The 24,965-nt window shown below is 38.1% G+C and overlaps 1 long non-coding RNA gene and 1 pseudogene across 1 annotated transcript; both read left to right on the plus strand.

The window, feature by feature from the left end:
• MTRNR2L6 (MTRNR2-like 6) lies at positions 77-1,469 on the plus strand (annotated as a pseudogene).
• On the plus strand, positions 9,384-16,795 carry LOC144340003 (uncharacterized). Its single transcript, XR_013415672.1, has 2 exons — positions 9,384-9,755; positions 16,543-16,795. It is a non-coding gene; the product is annotated as an uncharacterized LOC144340003 (long non-coding RNA).
• The last annotated feature ends 8,170 nt before the right edge of the window (positions 16,796-24,965 follow it).

The following is a 24,965-nucleotide window of genomic DNA, read 5'->3' on the forward strand; positions in this document are numbered from 1 at the left end:
TGGCTCATACCCAGAAAATTTCACCATAATTTGACCACCTTGAGCCAACTCTAGCCCTAAACTTGACTAATACTAGTACTATCAAATAACCTTACTCAAACCATTTACCCAAACAAAAGTATAGGTGATAGAAATTTTACCCTGGCACAATAGACGTGGTACCGTAAGGTAAAGATGAAAAAGTTAACCAAGCATAAAATAGCAAAGATAGGCCCTTATGCCTTCTGCATAATGAATTAACTAGAAATAACTTTACATAGAGAACCAAAGTCAAGGCCCCCAAAACCAGACGAGCTACCTAAGAACAGCTAAAAGAGCACACCATCTATGTAGTAAAATAGTAGGGAGATTCATGAGTAGTGGTGATAAGCCTGCCGAGCCTGGTGATAGCCAGTTGTCCAAGACAGAATCTTAGTTCAACTTTAAATTTACCTACAGAGCCACTCAATCCCCCTGTAAATTTAACTGTTAGTCTAAAGAGGGACAGCTCTTTAGACATTCGGAAACAACCTTCACATAGAGAGTAAAAAACGCTATCCCCATAGTCGGCCCAAAAGCAGTCATCAATTAAGAAAGTGTTCAAGCTCAACATCCAACCACTCTAAATTCTAATCACACCACTGAACTCCTAACACCATATTGGACTAATCTATTATTTTATAGAAGCAATAATGTTAATATAAGTAACATGAAATATTCTCCACTGCATAAGCCTACATCAGACCAGAATAACCCACTGACAATTAACAGCCTAATATTAATAAACAACCAAACAAATTTATTATTACCTATACTGTTAATCCAACACAGCCACGCTCTAAGGAAAGGTTAAAAAAAGGAAAAGGAACTCAGCAAATTTTACCCTGCCTGTTTACCAAAAACATCACCTCTAGCATTATTAGTATTAGAGGCACCACCTGCCCAGTGACATATGTTCAACCTCCGCGGTACCCTGACCATGCAAAGGTAGCATAATCACTTGTTCCTTAAATAGGGACTTGTATGAATGGCCCCATGAGGGTTCAACTCTTACTTCCAACCAGTGAAACTGATCTGCCCATGAAGAGGCGTACGTGAATAAATAAGACGAGAAGACCCTATGGAGCTTTAATTTATTAATGCAAACAAAGCTTAAATAAGCCCACAGGCCTTAAACTACTGTCCCTGCATTAAAAATTTTGTTTGGGGTGACCTCGGAGCATAATTTAACCTTTGAGCAACCTATGCTAAGATACTAAACCAGTTTAAGCAAATTACCATACATATATTGACCCAACAATTTGATCAACGGAACAAGTTACCCTAGGGATAACGGCGCAGTCCTATTCTAGAGTCCATATCAACAAAAGGGTTTACGACCTCGATGTTAGATCAGGACATCCTAATGAGGTAACTGCTATCAAGGGTTCGTATGTTCAACGATTAAAGTCCTATGTGATCTGAGTTCAGACCGTTGCAATCCAGGTCTGGTACATGTGTATTTAAGTCCTCCACACCTCCCATCTACAAGTCTCTTTAAAACAAAGAAATTATGTTTGGTTAAGAGAAGGCTGGAAATGAGAGAGGGGGTTTTACTGGACAAAAACTGTATACAGACTTATGTAACAATTATTGTCTGATATTAATATCTGATGGTAATACATGATTGAGAACTAGGGTGAAGTGACATAATCTCAAACATACATGGGAGAATGTTCGGGGAAATCAAAGCTGTTTTTCTTAATGGAATCAGTTTTGAGAAAGAAGACATGCAAAGAATAATGTGTATATATGAAAATATATGAAAGATTCTGTTTTAATTGTTAACACAAATTTATATACTCATATATTGAAGTGAGTCTATAATATATTCTAATTAGAATATTTAACAAGTTAAGTTTATGCCTGCAGTCCTAGTTTTATTATTACAGAACCCTCAGCCTTTCTCCCTCCTGCCTTGTCTGAAGACAGGTGAGTCCTTTGCCATAATATGAAGTCTTAATTTAGCATGGCCACATTCTGGTTCCAGATCTTTCCCTCCTAGATGAATATTAAGACTGCATTTTGTCTCTTGTCTTTCTTGGTATCTCTTCCCTATGCAAACTTCATGGACACTGGAAGGACTACAAAGTCCTGAGAATCAAGAAGCCTCCATTGAGAAAGGGTGTTTTACTAGAACAAAAATGTATAGAGATATATACAAGAATTATATATAATAATCTTTGTCTTTGTAATTCACACTTAGCAATTCCCAGCACCTTCTCCAGAGACTTCCCTACCTAAACCAGAATGGTAGTCTTTGGGGAAAGTATTTTCATCAATAAAAGGCAAGCTATGCATGAGTTATTCCTGCACTGGGCAGCAAGGAGTGGATAGTTACCTCTGCCTTCGAATACCACTTCATCTGACTAGGACCTGAGACTCTCTCATATCTACTTCCAACCCCAGGTTGAGCACTTCTCTTCTTTCCTTTCTTAGTTACTTCTACTGTGAGGTATAGATTTTACATCCAGTCACTGCCGAAGACTTTCATCAACTCATCACTCATCCTTAAGTCATCTCACACTGAAAACAACTGGGAGCCTCCCTCTTTCCTGTTTCTTTAAAATTTGTCAGAATTTCCCCAAACCTCTAACACCTTTTTTTCAGCAGGGGGCAGTAAAATTCCATTTATTTTTTCTGTTCTCAGCACTTACTATTAAGACCAGATTTCATAGTAAAGTCTAAGGCCAAATCTCGTGAATGATTTTACTGATTACTTTCATCTTAAAGGAGCCACTGATAGGATAGAGTATTTCAGGGTTTGGTAAATCAAAACTGTTATATTCCTTCATGACACATGACAGAGGAAGAGTAAGCAGGGGCCCACAAGTGTTACATGTAAATACATACAGACTTGAAGACATGGTGTTCAAACACTAGAGATATAATCGTAAAAACCCAAACCCCATATCAGCATCATGTGAACAAAAATTTTAGTAAATACCAACAGTAGATCTCAGTGAACTAGGGCAAAGGAAGTGGACAAAGTTGGGAGAAATTCTGGGATTAATCTTTGTATCTCACAATCAAAAACAAAGACTTTTCTGTTAAGAAATGGGGGAAAGGGCGGAGGGAGAATGACACTTGGTTTAGACATTGTTTACTGCAGCAGCACCCAAACAATTTTTAGCAATATTACCAAAGCATGTATTGGATTGTATTTTCTGTTCTGTCATGATTGATAGTGCAATTAAAAGGCAGATGGACTAAAATCATCCTAGGCAAAGGCTCAGCTGATTAAGTTGATAAAGCCTGAATACCAAGTCAGTGAAAAATGAGACTGAGAAAGTTATTATCACACAACAATAACACCATATTTTCTGAGGACTCAATGAATTCCAGTTACTGCTCCAAGCTCTTTACATGTGTCTGTATAAACAGATTGCCCCAATTAATGCTCACAAGTTCTCCTATTCCTTGTCTGATCAAGTCACGTTGTTCACTGGTTCCCTCTTCTGCATGTTCTTCTCTCTTGGGTTTGCAGAGTTCATTCCTGTTCATCCTTCAGAACTCAACTCAAATGCCACTTCCTTTCCCAACCTTTTTAATCAGGTAAAATCCCGCTATTATAGGCATTCAAAGCTATGTAGTTTTTATGTTCATAGCTTATAAAACAGTTGCAATAGAATGTTTTGTAAGAATATTAAAGACTTTAGTTAAGATAAGCAAAGCATCAAGCCTACTTTGGATGAGGGAAGTGAAAAAAATATTAGTCATTTGATGGGTTAAAAGGACACAGATGAAACTGTTTCAATAGGATGGCAGTGGGACCCAGGAAGTTTGCAAGGGCTGTGTCATCACACACACACAATGACTTTATCAAGAGCCCATCCTGCTTCCCCACTCCTGGGAGACATCCTCTCCAGCCCCAACTCTGTGCCATGACTATCAGGCTCCTCTGCCACATGGCCTTTTATTTTCTGGGGGCAGGTAAGTCATAGACACAGTTCCTTCCAAAATCTAGAAGGAACACTTCCTCTGTGTTGGGTTTGTGCCTGGCTCAGCCTCAAAGTTCATTGTGAACTCTGTTGCCAATTTCTGTCTCTTCCCATAGGCCTTACGGAAGCTGATATCTACCAGAACCCAAGACACCGTGTTATAGGGACAGGAAAGAAGATCACTCTGGAATGTTCTCAAACCATGGGCCATGACAAAATGTACTGGTATCAACAAGATCCAGGAATGGAATTACACCTCATCCACTATTCCTATGGGGTTAATTCCACAGAGAGGGGAGATTTTTCCTCTGAGTCAACAGTCTCCAGACTAAGGATAGAGCATTTTCCCCTGACCCTGGAGTCTGCCAGCCCCTCACACACCTCTCAGTACCTCTGTGCCAGCAGTGAATACACAGTGCTACATGGATACCGACACTCTGCACAGAAAGGGTCGCCTCTAAGGTGAGGACATCTTGCCTTCAGAAACCTCATCTTAAACTACAGAAACCCCTGCAAATCGTCCCAGACTCCTCAGCCTTGAGGGACCAGTGTGCTTTAAGTAACAATCTGGACTGAAGACTATCTCTGGCTCAGTCTCTGACAAGCTGAGAAACGACCCAGCCCTGCAGTCATCCTGGCTGACTTCTTCCTTGCATCTAGTTGTTGCCGTTCAATTGAGCTTGCACAAATTTTATCCTTCAAGTTAAATGTGATGATATTTGACAGTTGCCTTATGGCTAGCTGAAGAAAATCTCTGTCAGCTAAGAAACAGGAAAAGGATCCTCTGACTTTCCGCACAGGCTGTCTTTATCTCTGGTTCATGGTTCCTTCTTCATGTTAAACTTGTTCCTTCATACACAGCCACACAAAGTCCCTGCCCTTCCCTGACCCCAGTCCTGCACCTGATGACTTTAGTTCCTCAATCTCTGACTTTGAACTTGGAATACATTTTTATTTTCATTTGAAATAAGTGATTAATGATTATTTTCACTAATCTCCCTCTAAATAAATTTAATTTTAGCTAAATCTGCATGAGGCCTAAGGAAGAGAAAAGCCTCCAAATTTGGCAAATAATAGTCTTCAACAATGTCCCTGGATTCAGCCCTAAATCTCTTTGGAGGCTACCCTAACCATTGGGAGACTATCCTACAGAGAGATGATTCTTCTGTCTTGGATATGCTGAATCTCAGGGAAGTGTTCTCCATCCACATGAGATCAGACCCTGGGACCTTGAATAGATTGATTGATATTTCACAAAAGCATAGACTGCTGTGAGGCCTTGGGTGCTGAGCTCAGATGTGAAATCTCTGTTTTGAGGTTACCAAAAAGTAAAGTCACAGAGTCTCTGATTTTGGATGTCAAGCCAATCTTGACCTGGTGGGATAAATCCCACTTGGTCATAGTATATAATCTTCTCACATATTGCTAATTATATAATCTTTTCACATATTGCTAAATGAGGTTTGCTAATATTTTATGGAGACCATAGACATACTAGTTTGTAGTTTTCTTGTGATTTCTTTTTATTTAGGATCAAAGTAATTCTGACCTGTTAGGCTGGATTAGGAAATTGTGGACTGAACTGGGATAAATTTAGGAATAATCTTATTCTTTATTTTGTGAAAGTTATTTTTTGTAGGAGTGGTATTATTATTTAAATATTTGATGGAATTTACCAGTAAAGTCAGCTAGTCCTGAGCTTTTCTCTATGACATGGACTCACAGACTATTGCTCACATGTTAAAATCAAGCCATGGCCTGTATTTGTATGACTCACGAACTAAGAATAAATTTTATGCTTTTAAACTGTTAGAAGATGGAAGAGGAGGAATAGGAGAAAAAGAACTGACAGAGGTTGCATATGGCCCGAAATATTTACTATCTAGCTCCTTACAGAAAAATTTTGCTGACCTCTGCTCTGTAAGGTGTTATTTTTCTAAAATACTTCTTTACTTGTAATATGTCTATCCAGACATGTGGCTTTCTTTTTTTCTCAAGTTACTCTTATGTCTTTCTAGGAATATGTCTGCTTCATCCAAGCTGTCAAATTCATTGACATAGTGTTGTTCATAACATTTCCATATATTTCTATAGGGTTAGTAATTGTATTCTTCATTTTCACTCCTGATGTTGCAATTTTGATTTTCTTGCTTTTTATCTTGTTCAGTATGACTAAAGCATTATCAATTTTATAGCATTTCAAGTAACCAGGTTGTAGTTCCATTGATTTTCTCTATTGTTTTTCTATTCTCTATTGAATTGATTTTTAATTTGATCTTTATTATTTCTTCCTTATGTTTACTTTTGGTTGACTTTTCTCTTATTTTTCCAGTGTCTTTAGGTAGAAGTTTAGATTATGACGGAAACTTTTGTGGTTGTTTTCCTGATGTAGTTATTTAAAGCTATACATTTCCCTTTAATCATGGCTGCATTCCATGTACATTGATATAGTTTTGGTTTTTTAGTTAAAAGCATAATTACTCTAGAAATTCCTTCTGAAGTCCACAAGTTATTTAGGAGTGTGGTGTTTAATTTCCAAATATATGTGATTTTTTCAGCTTCTTTCTGTTGTTTATTTCTAATTAAATCCCTCTGTGATGAGAGAATATACTTTGAGTTATTTTAATCCTCTTACCTGTATGTTATTATTTAATATATAATCTATATGGGGAAATACTCTATGAGCACTTGAAAACTGTACATTCTGCTGTTGCTGAATAGAGTGTTCTAAAATCATCAATTAAGTCAAATAGTTTAGTAGTGTTTTTCAGGTCTCTTTCACCCTTGTTTACTTTCTGTCTAGTTGGTGTAATCAATTTTTCAGACTGAAGGATTTAAATCACCAACTATAATTTTGATATGTTTATTTTTGTTTCATTTGTCATTTTTACTTTATGTATTTTGAGACTCTGTAGTCAGGCTCCAGGACTTACTCCACAGTGCTGTACAGGCACATGGTTTCTGCACTAAAAGTAACTAAACTTAGAGATTTGTGGGATACCATCAAGCATACCCACATATGTAAAATTGGAGTCTCAGAAAGAGAGAAGTGAGAGAAAGATTAAAAAAAAATGGCCACAAACTTCTCAAATTTGTTAAAAAACATTAATCAAAAGAACCTAGAAGTTTAACATCTCTCAAACAGAGTAAACACAAAGATATCTATGTCTAGATACATTATAGTTAAACCTCAGAAAGTCAAAATTCTGCAAATAATATATTGAAATCAGTATTTTTTCTCAACAAGAGAAAAATGACTCATCATGTGAAAGAGAAGAGCAATAGAATTAACCTGACTTTAAATCAGAAGTCATTGTTTCTGACTTTAAATCAGAAACAATGGAGATCAGAAGATAATGGAGAGGCACTGAAAGGAAAAAAAATTCCACCCAAAATTCTATATCCAGAAAAACTATCCTCTATAAATGAAAATGAAATAAAGACATTCCCAGATAAGCAAGGCTACAGGACTTTGTGGTTAGCAGACCTGTCTTACAAGAAATATTAAAGGAAGTCATCAGGCTGAGAGAAAATGACATTGATAGTAACTAAAATCCATAGTAAGAAATTAAAAGCACCTTAAAGAATAAATATATGTGTGAATAAATATAAAAAATACATACCTACAAACACACATAGAAGGAATATATATTTTGTATATATATATATTTTTTTTTAAAATTTATTTATTATTATTATACTTTAAGTTGTAGGGTACATGTGCATAACGTGCAGGTTTGTTAAGAAAATGTGGCACATATACACCATGGAATACTATGCAGCCATCAAAAAGGATGAGTTTGTGTCCTTTGTAGGGACATGGATGCAGCTGGAAACCATCATTCTTAGCAAACTATCACAAGAACAGAAAACCAAACACCGCATGTTCTCACTCATAGGTGGGAACTGAACAATGAGATCACTTGGACTCAGGAAGGGGAACATCACACACAGGGGCCTATCATGGGGAGGGGGGAGGGGGGAGGGATTGCATTGGAGTTATACCTGATGTAAATGACGAGTTGATGGGTGCAGCACACCACCATGGCACAAGTATACAGACATTTCTCAAAAGAAGACATTCATACAGCCAACAGACACATGAAAAAATGCTCATCATCACTGGCCATCAGAGAAATGCAAATCAAAACCACAATGAGATACCATCTCATACCAGTTAGAATGGCGATCATTAAAAAGTCAGGAAACAACAGGTGCTGGAGAGGATGTGGAGAAATAGGAACACTTTTACACTGTTGGTGGGATTGTAAACTAGTTCAACCATTATGGAAAACAGTATGGCGATTCCTCAAGGATCTAGAACTAGATGTACCATATGACCCAGCCATCCCATTACTGGGTATATACCCAAAGGATTATAAATTATGCTGCTATAAAGACACATGCACACGTATGTTTATTGCAGCACTATTCACAATAGCAAAGACTTGGAATCAACCCAAATGTCCATCAGTGACAGATTGGATTAAGAAAATGTGGCATATATTTTGTATATATTTTTAAGCATTTGATATACATATATAGGTTGAAACTTTAAACATTATGAAGTGTTTGTTTTTCTCTAATAATAATTTTTGCTTTAAAATGTATTTTAAAATGTATTTCTCTGATATTAATATAGCCACTCAAGCTTTTGTGGTTACTACTTATATGACATATGCTTTTCCATACTTTACTTCCAATATATTTGTGTCTAAAAATAAAATCTAAAGTGATTTTCCCATAGTCAGAATATAGTTGAATTTTGGTTTTTCTATTTTACAACATAAAATCAACTCAAAATGAATTAAAGACATAAGCATAAGACCTGAAATCTTTAAAATATTATTAGAAAACATAGGGGAAATGTTTCTTAATACTAGTCTTGGCAAATAATTTTTAGATATTACTGCAAAAGCACAAGCAACAAAAGCCAAAATAGACAAGTGGGATTACATCAAACTAAAAAGCTTCTGCACAGGAAAGGAAAGGAAATAATAAACAGAATAAAAAGACAAGCTACACATTGGGAGAAAATATTTGCAAACCACACATCTGAAAAAGGATTAATATCCAAAATATGTAAGAAACTCAAATAACTCATGATCAAGAAAACAACCCAATTAATATATGGCCAAATGACCTGAATAGACATTTCTCAAGAGAAAGCATACAAATGAAGACATGTTCATCATTGCTAATTATCAGAGAAATATAAATTAAAGCCACAATGAGATATCACTTCACAACTGTTACATTGGCTAATACTACAAAGACAAAGGATAACAAGCATTGATAAAAATGTGGAGAAAAGGGAAGCATGTACATTGTTGGTAGAAATGTGTGATGGTTAATACTGTGTGTCAACTTGGTTGGACTGAAGGATGCAAACTACTGTTCCTGGGTGTGTCTATGATGGTGTTGCCAAAGGAGATTAACATTTGAATCAGTGTACTGGGAAAGGCAGACCACTCTCAATCTGGGTGAGCACAATCTAATCAGCTGCCAGCACGGGTAGAATAAAAGCAGAAGAATGTGGAAGGACTGGCTAAGTCTTCTGGCCTTCATCTTTCTCCCAAGCTGGATGATTCCTGCTCTCAAACATCAGATTCAAAGTTCTTCAGTTTTTGGACTCTTGGACTTAAACCAGTGATTTGCCAGGGGCTCTTGGACCTTCAGCCACAGAATGAAGGTTGCACTCTCAACTTCCCTACTTTTGATGTTTTGGGACTCATACTGGCTTCCTGGCTCCTCAGCTTGCAGAAGACCTATTGTGGGACTTTACCTTGTGCTTGTGTGAGTAAATACTCTTTAATAAACTCCTCTTCATCTATCCTATTAGTTCTGTCCCTTAGAGAACCCTGACTAATACAAAATGTCAATTAGTACAGTCATTTTGACAAACAGTATAGAGGTTCCTCAGAAAATTAAAACTAGAACTACCATATAATCTAGCAATTCCAGTTCTAGATACAAATCCAAAAGATATGAAATTTGTATGTTGAAGAAATATATGCACTCTTATATTCCTTGAAGCATTATTCACATAGCCAAAATACAGAATTAACCTAGGTTTCCACCAACGGATGACTAGATGAAGAATATATAATATATATTCTGTATATGTGTGTGTATATATATTCTCTCTATATATGTATGTGTATACATACACATACACACACATACACACACACGGAGAGAGAGAGAGAGAGAAAATGGAATACTACTCAGCCTACAGAAAAAGGAAATCATATAATTTGCAACAACATGTTTGGACCTGGAGACATTATGCTAAGTGAAAAAAATCCAGGCACAGAAAGACAAATAATGCATGGCCTCACTTATTCATGGAATCCAACAAAGTCGAACCCACAGAAGCAGAGAGTAGAAGGGTAATTGGCAAGCACCGCGATGGGGTTTGAGGAAAGGAGGCATGGGAAATAGGGAAATGTTGGTCAAAGGGTACATGTTTTAATCAGACAGAAAGAAGTTCAAGAGATCTATTATGCAGCATGATTACTAGAGTTAATAATATACGTACTCTTGAAAATTGCTAAAAATGTGGATTTTAAATGTTCCTACAAAAAAAAAGACAAAACAAAATAAGTATGTGAGGTGATGCATATGTTAATTAGCTTGATTTAATTATTCCACAATGTATACATATATCAAAATGTCACAATATCACATTGTATACCATAAATATATATAATTTATATTTGTCCATTTTAAATAAATAAAAAAGAAATGAGATAGCTTTTAACTAAGCTTATATAGTGGTATAATATACAATTTTTTGTAGTAACAAAACTATAGTAATTTTGGCTTATACTGAAATGTGCATTAAACAAGTGTTTGCATAAAATTTAAATTCAAATTACTGTTCACAGCCCACAGAAACCCACGAAAACATGTGTGCCTTACTCTGGATACAGAAACAAATAGCTTGTACTCCTAAGGAAAAAGAAAATTCCTGCCTTTTGATGAGAATTGTTTGAGTTTTATACTTATTTTATGGGTAGCTTTGCTGACCTCTTCATTCTACCATAGCTGGATATTCCTCCCTTGCATGTACTTTTGTTTCCTGGGGGCAGTGAGTCTTGGAAACATTTGGGAAATTCTTATTCTGAGCTTGCCTGGCCACAGCCCAGGTTCCTTCCTGGACACTGCAGCATCAGGCTCTCTCCTCAGCTTTCTCTCTATCTTCTGTCCCCTCAGCTCATAAACCCCAGCTCATAGAAGCTGACATCACCTAGACTCCCAGACACCTGATTGTAGAGACAAGAAAGGAGTTCTCAGGATATGTGCCATAATTTCATACTGGTTTCTACAAGAACCAGGGTTGGAATTAGAGCTGATTCATTATTCAGTTAGCATTGACATTGTTGATTAGAGACATATCCCTGTTGAAAATATTTCCCGGCAAAAAATAGAAGTTCCCTTTGGCTCTGAAATCTGCAAAGCCCTTTCAGATGTCCCTGTGTCCTTGTGCCCTCACTCCACAGCACTGCACAGGCATGTGCTTACCGCACAAAATGGCAGTCTCAAAGGGAGGAGTGCCCACCCACATGAGGCTCCACCCTATTCTGAGAAAGAACCTCTTTCACAGAAGGAGAGAATAGACCTTTCCAGAACCTTTAACATGAGATTTTTTTGTGCGTGAAGTCTGATCTGAGCAGCAACCTTGCATCAGATTTCAAAAGACAATATTTCCCGTATCTCCTTGTGCTGTACTAGTGGGTACAGAAGTCAAGAAAACTTTCCTAAGTCTATGGCCAGTTCAGATGGCATCATTTTCTATTTCTGAGATTAAATTATGTGTATTAAGATCCTTACTCTGCCCTTTCAGGTTTATTGCTCCTCAGACAAGATATCCCCTTTTCAGGCCCCAAACACATTCATTGCAATGCCTTTCCTCATCCTGGTCCCAGTTCTGGCTCTTTCGCTTCTTGAGACGATAATCCACCCTAAGGCATGTTGTGACATGCATCTTCTGCGTCACTGGGATCGCTAAGTGGTACAAGCATTCACTCAATTGCTTTAGCTAGAGTCCCCAGAATATCTGCACCTCCTGTCACACTCTTCTTCCACATTGGTGCATAACCACATCTTTAACGTTTCTGTTTATTAAAACCTCTCAGATTCGACTACCATTTTCTATCCCAACCAATACTGTCTTAGCTCAGGCAACCGCTGTCTTTCACCTGAACTACTTCAACACCTTCCAAATATCCACCTACCTGATGTCTTACTCTCTATTCTAACTCAGTTCATTCTCTGCAACAGAAAACAATTCCTTTCCATTGACTTTAGGGTTATTACCAGTCTTCTTTATATGTAAATGTTAGCCTATAAGTTATTTTTGTGAAAAAAAAAAAAAAAATCTTCCAAACTACAAATTCTTATAACCATCCATGATTTGGCCCTTGCATACCTATCCAGTCTTGTGAAATTCACCTACTCTTTACCCACTTTTTGCATACTTATGCTTTAATAATATTCATAATCCCTCAGCTCTCCCAAAGCTCCATATGCACTTTCTCACTCACTCCTGAGCCTTTACACATGCTGTTCACACTACCTAGAATAATCTTTCTCTCCTTATTTATCTGTACTCCTAATCCTTCATGTTTAAATGGCATAACCATCATGCCTGAGTCTCTGACTGTGGTAAATACCACATGGTACCCAGAGCTTCTACAATCATAGTGTATCACACACTTCATTGTTTAACTTATTATGATAGTTTTTAAAATCATTAATACAAAATATGCTCAATGAGGCCAAGGACCATGTCCAAAGTTTTAATTTTTGTATCTTCAACAGTATTACAGGCTCTGAATAAAGTAGGTGCTGTATAAATATTTATTGAATAAACCAGGGCTGTATCAGGTCTTGCCTTCCTAGCTAAGATATGATCTCAGCGGTCCAAACATTTCTCTCTCAAAAGTATTGCTGCAATTATTTGGAGATTTTCACGTTGTGGTAGACTGAATAATCATCTCCCAAAATGTTCAGATCTGAATCCTTAAAAATTGTGAATATGTACCCTTACGTTGCTGAAATGATTTTGCAGATGTGATTAAGGATCTTGAAATATGAGGCTTTCCTTGATTAGCTGAGTGGGCCCAATATCATCACATCCTTTCCTAAAAAATCTTACCTAAAACTACACCACCTCTGTGAAGCCCTCTCTCTTTTCCCAGCAGATATGGAGGTTTCTTTCTTTATGTGTTTATAACAAATTAAAGAAACTTCAACTTCTATCACTATGTTATGATATTGATGGTCATGTCTGACTCTTCCTAGACTAGTATGGTTTTTGAGGGATTGGACTATATGTTTGTTTACCTTTGTAAATCTAGTATGTATAACTTGTACAATATATTGGATACAGAATTATAAGCCCAATGGGAGCAGAAACCTTTATTTCTTGTTCATGCTTGTATCCCAGAATCTAGTACTATGTCTGGTGCATACAGTAAGAGTGAGGCAAGAGGATGCAAGCCAGAAAAAAGCTATGTGACAATGGAAGTAGAGATCAGAATGACAGACAAACTTTGAAGATGGAGGAAGGGCCCTGAGCCCAGTAGGGCAGATGGTACCTAGAAGCTGGAAAAGGCAAAGAAATGGATTCTCCCATAAAGCCTACAAAAGGAACACCACCTGCTGACACTTTGATTTTTAGCCCCATAAGACTCATTTCAGACTTTTATCCTGAACAGGACGGAACTGATCAACATGAAAGCAGAAGTTAATAAGGTAGAAAATTTTTTAATCATAGAACTAAGAAATAAACAAATGAGATACTTGTTTGGAAAAAATAGAAAACCACTTGCCAGCCAAAAGACAGAGAGGACAAATATACTAAAACAGAAGTGACAAAGGGAAGTATTATGATAAAGTCTATTTTTAAAAACAATATTTTGTATAATTCTCTGCAAACAACCTAAAAGCCTAAATGAAGTGGCTCACATTTTAGGAAGATAAAATTTAACAAAACTGACCCTAATATGGATAAAAAGCCTAAACAAAACAATGGCTACAAAATAAATAAATAAATTTGTAATAGAATTTCCTTACAGAAAAGTGCCAGTCTCATATAGTTTCTTACAGGGGTTTTTTTCCACACATTTTGAAATCAGGGACTTGGAGAATACCTGAAACATTGCAAAGTATAGAACAGTAGGGGACATTTCTAAATTATTTTCATGACATTAGCTTAATATTTATACCAAAACTCAACAAAACTGCACCTTAAAAAAAAAAAAAATCTATAGACTGACCAGGCATGGTGGCTCATGCCGGTAATCCCAACACTGTGGGAGGCCGAGTCGGGGTAGATCACGAGGTCAGGAGATCAAGACCATCCTGGCTAACACAGTGAAACCCCGTCTCTACTAAAAATACAAAAAATTAGCCGGGTGTGGCAGCACGTGCCTGTAGTCCCAGCTACTCAGGAGACTGAGGCAGGAGAATTGCTTGAACCTGGGAAGCAGAGGTTTTAGTGAGCCAAGATTGCGCCACTGCATTCCAGCCTGGGCAACAGAGCGAGACTCTGTCTCAAAAAAAAAAAAAAAAAAAAAAAATCTATAGACTAACATCACTGATTAGTATTGATAAAAAAGTATTCAATAATAGAGAATCAAACAATGACACTAGAAAATAATCTACAAATTAGTGTTTGCTCCAGGATGGTAAGGGTAGTTCAATATTAGTAAACTTACTCATCAAATCCATTATATTAGTCAGTGGGGTTGGCCTGGGCACTGGGAAACCGGTGGGTAGAAAATACTGTCTCAGAAAGGCATTGAGAGAGAACACATCCTAATCCTATCTGGAAATTTATGCTCCTCTTCAGCCATTCACGTCTCTTAACGATACTCTCCAGCTTTGCTGAACTCTTTGCAAACTCCAAAAATATCATATTCTCTTAGATGTTGCACAGGCTGGTCCCCCAGCCTAGTCTACCAGGAAATTATTTTCCTAAAATTCTTACCGAAACCCACACTACCTCTGTGAAGTCCTTTCTTCCCGGGGAGATGTAGAGGTTTCTCTTCCTATGTGCTTACAACAATTTAAAGTCTGTTACTATATTATGGCTTTTTGGTCATGTCTGACTCCTTCTAGGCAAGTATGGTCTTTGAAAGATGGGACTGTATGTCTTTCTACCTTTGTAACTGCAGTAGTAGGACTAGGAATGATATATAGAATACAGAATTATAAGCCCCTATGGGAGAAGAGACCTTCTTTTTGTTATTCATGCTTGTATCCCAGAGTCTAGTACTATGGTCCACATAGATGTATATTTGTTCAATAATATGAAAGACCCAAATATGCCTTTATGGAAGTGACCCTGCACTTATGCCTCACCATCTCCTACCTACCCCGGAATTATTTATTAACTATCTCATGTCTTAGGTCTCATCCCCCTGCGCTAGTTAAGAGTGGGCCCTATTGCTAAGCAAGTTAAAATAGGAGGCTGATGAAGAAAATCTCTGTGGAAAATGCTGAAGAGTAACACAGGAATAAAAATACCCTTACTCTGATGATGCCATATATAAGGGCAGATGCAGTGGGTTTACACTTCTACGTTGGCTAATTTCTATGACTGTCATGCCTCTCAACTTCAGGGACTTCCAATGAGGGGCTTCACAACAATCTCTGGCCTCAGTGGGGAGCTATTCCCTTGGCAAATCGCCTCACTGCCACTCAATGGGCCATCAGGGTGGGTCTTCGCCTCTGCTAAGCCACAGGAATACACCACATCCTGCTCCTAGAGGAAGGGAAAGACAAAGGATCATAGGAAGTAAACCCCTTGAGGAAATTTCAATTTGGAATTTATTCTATTTATAACAAGGCTCAAGTAGCGTATTATTTTTCCCATCTCAGACCGTAACCTCAAGTGAACTTACTCCCAGATTCACACACATAAACATACGCACCAGCACCATCCCAGCAAGGAGGCAGCTACACAAAAAGAAGCAGGTGGGAGAATATTATATTACATATTTAACTACAGGATCACTCCAAGAATTACATTCCCTAAAATTATTCCCTCCATTGGAAGCAGACAAGTAGCCAATAGGAAGAGAAATTGCTAAAACAAAAATGTGTTCAGTTGGATGAAATATTTACTTAAAACAGAAATGTATTTATGAAGACATAATTCTTCAGAATTATATTATGAGCAAAAAATAAAATCCTATACCCACCAACTGACAGAAAGAACCATCTCTAGGACAAGGACACCCCAGAGTAACCTTGAACATTGAGTTCTTGGCCAGGATAGGATGGAGGGGTCAGACACACCTTATTATACCTCTCCCTTGGAGCTGTGATGAGGTTTTCTTGCCTAAAGGCTAAACACAAACCAGCCCTTTCAAAAGACTCCACTGCTAAAAGCAGTGCTGTCCCTCCTTTTTGCCTGGTAAGAGGCCACCAAACGGTGTTTGTGGCCAGTCTATGGAGGACGTGTAGTGAGGCTTTTGATGTCCTTTGCTTCACCTTTTGATATCAGAGAGCTGAAAACTCCACCCCCAGATCATGCTAACATGGCCTTTTTCTTTTCTTTTTTTTACAGGGGTCCCATGAAGGGGCAGGAAACTCAATTGTGATGCACATGTTTTTCCCTTTATTAATGTTCATGACTCCTCCTATAGCTTATTGAATATCTATATTTGGCCATTCCACTCAGTATGTATTTCTTTTCCCTTTGCCACTCCTTAGATGTGTCTGTTTCTGGCTTCTGGCCAGAGGCTGTGCTTCCCAGCCTCTCAGAAAGGCCACACTGCAGGCTGCAACCCTTTATGAGAAATAAAGCTCTCCCTTCCAAATTTGAACCTCCTCATTTTCAGTTGACAATATCATCATTCTTCTAAGAAGATACCAATGAAGTTTCAAGGATGATTCAGCATGATAATGAACTGTTTGTAATCATTCAAGATATACTAAATGCTGAAGGAAGTCAGTTTAGAAATAAGAAGCAGGACAACCAAAGGATAGAACCTAGAAGAGGACAAAGAAAGGATTTTACAGAAACCACTCATGAAAAGAGATCCACCAATTCTGAGATAAAAGAACTGGGTTTGAGTAAGCCACTTGTTATAAGAGTGCTCAAGGTTTTCAGAAAAAAAAATAAACGGAGCTAGTCAATGATACCTGGCAATAAAAGATATTTTGAATTTCAGGTCATTGAAGGTAGCATGCTAAGTATGGTTTTAGTTTTGGGAATTAGAGTAAAATGAAAATAATTTCTGAAGAAGGCTCCAGCCAAACTTTAAAAAGTAAAAGGAAAAAATGCAAGGTATAGAATATTTGAAAAATTATTACTAGTTGAAAGTATATATTTTAGAACTGGACTGATCTGGTCACCATCTAGTTTTGCCATGTTACTTAACCTCTCTAAAATAGTTTCCTAGTCTATAAAAATGGAAATAGTCACACATGGCTCCAAGAGGTTTTATTTAGTTGAGAAAATGTATGTAAATTGCCTGACACAATCCCTAGCACAAGAATAAGACTCAATAATAACTAATGGTGGTAGCAGCAAGACTGCTACTACTAGCTGACCATTCTGAAAACTGAGCCTGAGTGAGTGATTACTATACACTGTGCAGTTGTAACTTAACACATTAATTCATTTAATCTTCACAGCAAATCCATAAGGTTCATACTTTTATTAGTACAACTTACAGAGAGTAAAACTGAAGCATTCACAGTTAACTTACTTGCCTAAAATGAGCTTACGTGGCAGAACCCATATTTAAACCCAGGCCCTCTCTCTCCAGAGCCTTCTTTGTTAGACACTAACCTTGTGGTAGCGCTATCAAGTAAATGGGTTTGCTGTCTGATATGCTCAGAAGCCAATAACCATGGCACCAGCTTTTGAGAAAAGAAAGGTTTTACTGCAAAACTGGTCAGCAAGGAGACATGAGCCGGCTCAAATCTGTCTTCCTGATTTGGGGTCTTGGACAAATTTTTAAGGAACTGACAGAAAGGATTTAGTAATACTTGGTTGATAGGGTCTGATTGGAGGGCTTCAGATTTAACCATTTATGGTAAAGTAGGCTGAGGTAGATTTGAGCCCAGATCTTCCCATCCAATGAACCCATTGCTTCTGAAAGAGTTTTGGCATCTAGGTTCCAGGTATCTTCCTGTCTTCTTGGTTCCGAAGGGAGGAATCATTCGTTCCAGGTGTTGTTCAAGGTCAAAGCTTTTGGCTCTGTTGTGCCTACAATCTAACTCAACATTTTGTTATCCACATAATAGACCCAGTTTGGGCTGATCCTGCAGTTATAAATCCCTCCCTTTTTGTTTAGTTTAGTTCTCAATCTTGAAGGAATTGAGTGTCCACTCTAGGTACTTTTTGTTGAGAAGGGACATAGGTCTGTATCTGAGGAATAAAACTGTTTCATAATTAATTGCAAATATTCATGGGTCCGGGGTGAGGTCAAACAGGTGGGTCAGGGAATTCTTTTGATATTTAATAATTATTTCATGAGCAGGGGGACTTGATTTAAAAAGACAAGATACAGGGCAGGTAGAGACCTTGAGAGAAGGGAGAGAAATCTCAACACATACGCAAATATAATTTTTAGTCTAGTAGTAGCACTCTTACTGCTACCCTCAAAAATAGATCTTATTCCTGAAGAAAATACGTTGTTTACATATTATATCCAGGTGTGTTACAGAACACTAGATGGAGTCAAGTGGCTTTTGGTCTATTGTTATTTGGGTAGGTCTCAACTTTTTTAGAAGTATTAATGTAAAGACAGCATGATGTATTAAAGCATAAACACCTCTTTGTTTAGCCAGTATATAATCTGAGTAATTTTATTATCTAATATTACTTTAGCCAAAGCACCTGGCTCTCTCTGTTGAGCCGCCCCGGCCATTGTGGTCTCCTTGGCAAGATTTTTCAGGGTGATACGAAGCTTTTAAATCATATTTATGAGAAGCAACTCCCCACTATGGCAACAGAGTTTGTCTAAAGAAATATCCTACACCATCTGGTGGGCCACCTGGTAAATATTTACCTGGGAGGAGATTTAGCCTAGATCTTGTGTGAACAGTTTTATGGTGTTAATCTAATGCCTAGCATCATTAATGTCATAGAGAAAAGGAGTGACTAAGTACCCTAGTAAACAGATGTCTTTTGGGTATCAACTGTCAAAGCATTCATAGTCCCAGGTCTGGCTGACTGTTTTATAGACAAAGATATATCCTGAGGAGGCACATAGAATACAGGATATGTTAACATTTAAGTTCTCAGTTTGAGGAATTTTACTTAGGACTTGGTCAGAGTAGGAGTCAGAGTATAGAGGAGTCTAGAAGGAGTTATCTAACTTACAAATTGGTAGGAAAGAGGGCAGTCCTTGAAGGTATACTAGATTCTTTTTATTTAAATCTTGACATAATCATGTAGATCTACAGTTTGAGAATGTATCAGTGTATCTCTCCTGGACCAGAGGATAGAAAACAGTAAGTGGAAAGTAGGTGCGTCAAGTAAACAGGTGATTTCCGTGTCTGCGTTAGCCAATGTCTGGCTTCTGTGGGCATAGGCCCCTTTATCCTCAGTTTTATAGCTGTTAACGCAAGTGTCTTTGCAGGGGATGTTAATGGAAAACAGGGAACTAATGATCCTCCACCAGCAAATCTGACCCTATAGGTTATACCTGTGGATTTTTTGTCATAGGTCACCAGAAAATTAGTCACTTTAGAGAAGTTAGTCACAGAGACAAGCAGCAGATCAGTGTGATCAAGTGCAGAGGGGGTTTTGATGACTTTTCTAACATTTAGACAGATTTCATGAGGTAGGTAGGGATTTTGACATTTTTATCAAGAAATTATCCGTTTGGCTGGACGTGGTGGCTCATGCCTGTAATCCCAGCACTTTGGGAGGCTGAGGTGGGTGGATCACTTGAGGTCAGGAGTTTGAGAGCAGCCTGGCCAACATGGTAAAACCCTGTCTTTACTAAAAATACAAAATTTAGCCAGATGTGTTCACTTGAACTCAGGAGGCAGAGGTTGCAGTGAGCCGAGATCGTGCCACTGCACTCCAGCCTGCACGACAGAGTGGGACTCTGTCTGAAAAAGGAAAAAAAAAAAAAAAAAAAAAAAAAAAAGAAAGAAAGAAATTATCCTTTTAAGTTGAAGTTAAGGCAAGCAAAAGGATATAAAAGGATATAATAGAGGAAAATTGTGGGCATTTTTAACACAGGAAATCGTTTTATTTCCCTGAGACGAGATATTTGGCTGATAGAAGAAAAAGGATTAAAAAAAAATAAACTCTATCCAAGGAAGGGCTATAAGGTCCTAAATAATATTTTTGAGGTTAAATCAAGGAGGTAGAGATGATTAATTTAGTAGCGTAGAATGATATATATGACAACAAGGTAAAAATTAAATTGCACTAATGCAGACCTCACCCGATATCTTGGGCAAGCTGTCTCCTTTAGTGGTTTCCTGTTTCTGCCCTCACAGTTTCATAAGGTGGAGGCTGGTTTTAGACACAGAAATGGATTCTCACTTATCTGGAGAGCCAGGAGCCCTTTTGGTCTTACTGGGTTTTTAAAAAAGTAACTTAAGATCAATTAGGGGTTTCCAAGTTTGTTCCTGGGTGGAAAAGCTGGTTGTGGGCCTCCACAGCCATCTGGTATATAGTCAGTCTGGTCCTTTGGTTTTTCTTATCTGTGAAGGGCATGATCTGTTTGGGAATTTTATAGGGGCCAAGAAGAATCTTCTGAAAATGGGAATAACTTTTACCCATGAACGATGAATTTAGGGCCTCAACCCTTTTAACTTTATTGCTGAATGGATCACTAAAGGAACTTCTTAGGGCCTAATCTATTTGACCTGTAGTTGGTCTTCAGGGTGGTGATTTTTCCAGGTTTTAAGTTGTACTCAGTTTCCTAGACTTAGATAATGTAAAGGAACATCTATAGGAAACATTAAAATAACTAGAAGCGTAATTATGTATAGCAGACAAAGTTATGCCCAGAGACTGTACACATTTTATAGCATCTAACGCATTTACATCATGATCATTTTCAATGTTAAAATAATATTTTGTCTTAAGAAGGGTTGTCCCACGTAGAACTTTGTAGGGGCTAAACTGATGCTTGCTTTTAGGGGTCATTCTTACTCTAAGCAGGGTAAGTGGCAAGATCTTATCCTATGATAAATTGGGTTTTTAACACATTTTGGCAAGTATATTTTTTAAGACATTGTTTATCTTTTCAGTTTTTCTAGTAGACTGGAGCCTCTAAAAGACGCGTCATTTCCACTGTATCCTAAGAGCTCCATAAAATTTTTAGGTAAGTCTGGTATCTCTGTTGTCACTTTGAATTGAAATTGACAATCCGAAGTAAGGAATTATGTCTTTTAATAAAGCTTAAGTTACCTCAGATGCATTTTTTGTTTGACATGGAAAGACCTTGACCCAACTAGTGAAGGTGTCTACAAGTACCAACAGGTATCTATAGTTTCCTCCAGCTCCTGGCATAACTGCAAAGTCTATTTGACAATCTTGTCTTGTTTCTGTTCCTCAGGTTTAGACCCCTTTGCCTACTGGAAGTGGTTCTGTCTTTGGATTCCTTGTAGCACAGATAAAACAATTTTGGAAGACCTTTTGGATAATCTTTTGTACGTGCAGCCTGACTTTGGTAACTAATGATATGTTGTGTTTCTTCTATGAGTTCTTTGATGTAACTGGGAAACAATCCTTTATCAAATGCTCAGGAACAAGAACTATTCCTTGTTCATTGTAAATCTAGACTTCTTTAGTTGTTTTACACTGTTCCCTTTCCAAGTCATGAGTATGAGTATGAAAATCCCTACTGGTTTGCTCTTTTTCGATTTACCTTTGAGTACTGTGTTTAAATAAGGACAGATTCATACTTGGAAAAAGTACCAGAGCCTTTGTTTTAGGCTCTTTTGTCCTGGCTGTATGTTTTTCTGCCTGATCAGCTAGATTTTTGCACTTAGTTTTCTAGCTATCAGTCTCTTGGTGTGCCAGTCAGTGCATTATGGCCATTTTTTTGACAGCAAAATTGAGTCTAATAAGTCTAATATCTCTCTCGTATGTTTAATTTTATTTTTTATGAGGTTAGTGAGTCTCTGTCTTTTCTATGGCTCCATTTACATGCACTACCAAAAAGACATATTTGGAGTCTATATAAATGGTTACCTTTTTATTTGTACTGAGGTGGGAAGCTCGTGTGAGGGCAGTAAGCTCTGCCTTTTGGACAGAGATACCTGGTGGGAAAACCTCAGCTTTTAAGATTTTCTGGTAAGTCACTATGTGTATATCTGGCTTTTCAGGGACCCTGATCCATGAAGCTGTTCACATTGGTAAACAATCTCAGGTCTGGGTATTTCAAAAACTGATTTGTCAAGTCAGGCCTGTTTTTGTAGAGCCTCTTTAGGGATTTCAGGCAGTGGTCCTTCTTCTAATGGTAATAAGGCAACTTGGAGGGTACGGTCTTGCTTAGGAGATACCCTAATATTTACTCATTCTGGTGAAAAATTACTTGTGCATTTAATTTTATTAGCAACTCTTATCCCAACAAAGGTATTGGACATTCAGGCATATATAGGAAGCTATGTTTAAATGGGTTTAATAGGTTTTTCCTCTATGGCATTTGAGTGGCTGAAGGAAAGGCTTGCAAGGATGTTTCCCCAGATACTCCAGTAATAGCAGTGGTCTTTGGGAAGACAGGGACTTGTCTTTGTTTAGGATAGAGTATACAGCTCCATGGTCAACTAGAAAGTCTATGCATCACTTTTCCACACCAATTGTCATCTGCACTTCTTTGTGGGAAATGTTGATAGAGCCAATAGAGTGTATAGAAGTCCCTGGGTCTCATCATTACTGGTTGCTATCAGTAAGCTGTGGCATGTGGTGTGTTGATTTGGGGCGAGTTTTATCTTAAAAGACCATAGACAAGTATGTTATTAAAGTTTCCCATTTTGTATAGAGTTTTATCTGAAATGACTTGTACAACATCCTGTACAAAGGAGGTGTTCTGGGTGTATGATGTGGTGATTATGGGGATTCCTCTTCAGAGAATCGTCAATGGGCTAGATATTCCCTCTTACATGTCTCAGAGGGTCCTAAACACCAAAAGGTATTGGGCCACTGGAGATGTTGGCGTTACCAAGGCCCCTTATATGCTCCTCCTGGATGAGCTGTTGAAGTGCTTTCTAACCCAGGATTGGGCTAGGCTTTTCTGGTGGGATTACCTATAAAATCACCTTATGTCATAAACCAGTGATCTTAACACCTCTGCCAGACTCTTAGTCACCTAGGAACACCCTAAAAGGGCAGGAGAAAGCAATGTATTTCATCTTTGGAATCCAAGGACTTTCATTTAAATAAACTTCTGAGATTCTTGTCACAACCATCAAAACATTTAACCTCTGTTAGGATGAATAATAATGCAAACCAAAATCTCAGAAACACAAAGGAAAACCAAAACCAAGCCAAATTGAGTACTATAACAGTTACAGCATCTTACTATTGCACTTATTCTTTTGGACCCTAACCCAAAGCCAGGACTGAAATAATCTAACCAGGATCTCCCTAGGGTAGGATTCAAACCCATGAAGCTACACAAAAATAGGACTCTAATCTACAGTCCTAGACCAAAGACAATTTAAGGTGTAAGTGCATATTAACAAGGTACTGACTCCAAAAGAAATCTTATCCGGAAGCAATTTCTTTCCTCAAAAGAGAAAGTAGCACTCAAAGGGCCTGAAATGTCATGACAGAGAATAAGGACCTCATAGCTAAGCCTCTGTATAAACTGGTCTAGGTAGCACCACTCAGGGTCAGTGAAGAAACTTTAGTTCCCACTGAGGGACTACAGTGCCTTGGCAGGCACTGGCCTCACATGGGGCACCTATATTTGTTATCAAGCAAATAGGTTTGCACGAAACCAATAACTATGGCACCAGCCTTTGAGAAAAGGAAAGGCTTTATTGAAAAAACAGCGAAAAGAAAGGAGTAGGCTCAAATGTTTCCCTGATTTGGGGTCTAGGGCAGGTTTTAAGGGATTAGAGAGCAAGGGAAAGGATTTAGGAATGTTGATTTGGTAGAGTCTGATTGGAGGGCTTCAAATATGACTATCTATGGCAAGATATGTTAAGACACATTTTAGCCCGGGATCTTCTGGGCCAGTGGACCCCTCACTACTGAAAGAGGTCCGGCTTTCAGGTTCCAGTCATGTCTTGGTCTTCTTGTTTCTAAGGGGAGGAATCTTTGGTTTTGGGTATTGTTAGAGGTCAAAGCTTTTACTATGTCACATGCCTGGGCTACATGGTTTGCAGTTAGGTAGCTGTTGGCAGTGTGAGAGACAAGTGTTGTTTCTCTGGCCAGGAAGTAAATGAAAAGTGCTGGTATCAGAGACTAAATTCATCACAGCACCAAGCAACATCCTACTTTTTGTGTTGCCATGAGCAACAGGCTTCTCTGCTGTGTGATCATTTTTCTCCTAAGAGCAGGTGAGTCCTGGGCACAGGTGAGGAATCTCTATTACTGAATTCACAGGATCTAACTATAAAATGTTTCTTCATAAAAGTCACATTAGTCTCCTCTTTCCCAGGCCCTGTCTTTATTTGATCGCTCATTGTTCCCCCTAACAGGCCTCAAGAATGCTGTAGTTACACAATTCTCAAGACACAGAATCATTGGGACAGGAAAGGAATTCATTCTACAGTGTTCCCAGAATATGAATCATGTTGCAATGTACTGGTATCGACAGGACCCAGGACTTGGACTGAAGCTGGTTTATTATTCACCTGGCCCTGGGATCATTGAAAAAGGAGATGTCTCTGAGGGGTATCACGTTTCTCGAAATACTAGAGCATCTTCTTCCCGACCCTGAAGTCTGCCAGCACCAACCAGACATCTGTGTATCTCTGCACCAGCAGTTCATCCACAGCACCGCATAGCCACATCCTCTCCACACACAAAAAGGTGCCTACCAAAGAGGAAAAACCTGC

The sequence above is a fragment of the Macaca mulatta genome, chromosome 3, assembly GCF_049350105.2.
Source record: "Macaca mulatta isolate MMU2019108-1 chromosome 3, T2T-MMU8v2.0, whole genome shotgun sequence".
Taxonomy (NCBI): domain Eukaryota; kingdom Metazoa; phylum Chordata; class Mammalia; order Primates; family Cercopithecidae; genus Macaca; species Macaca mulatta.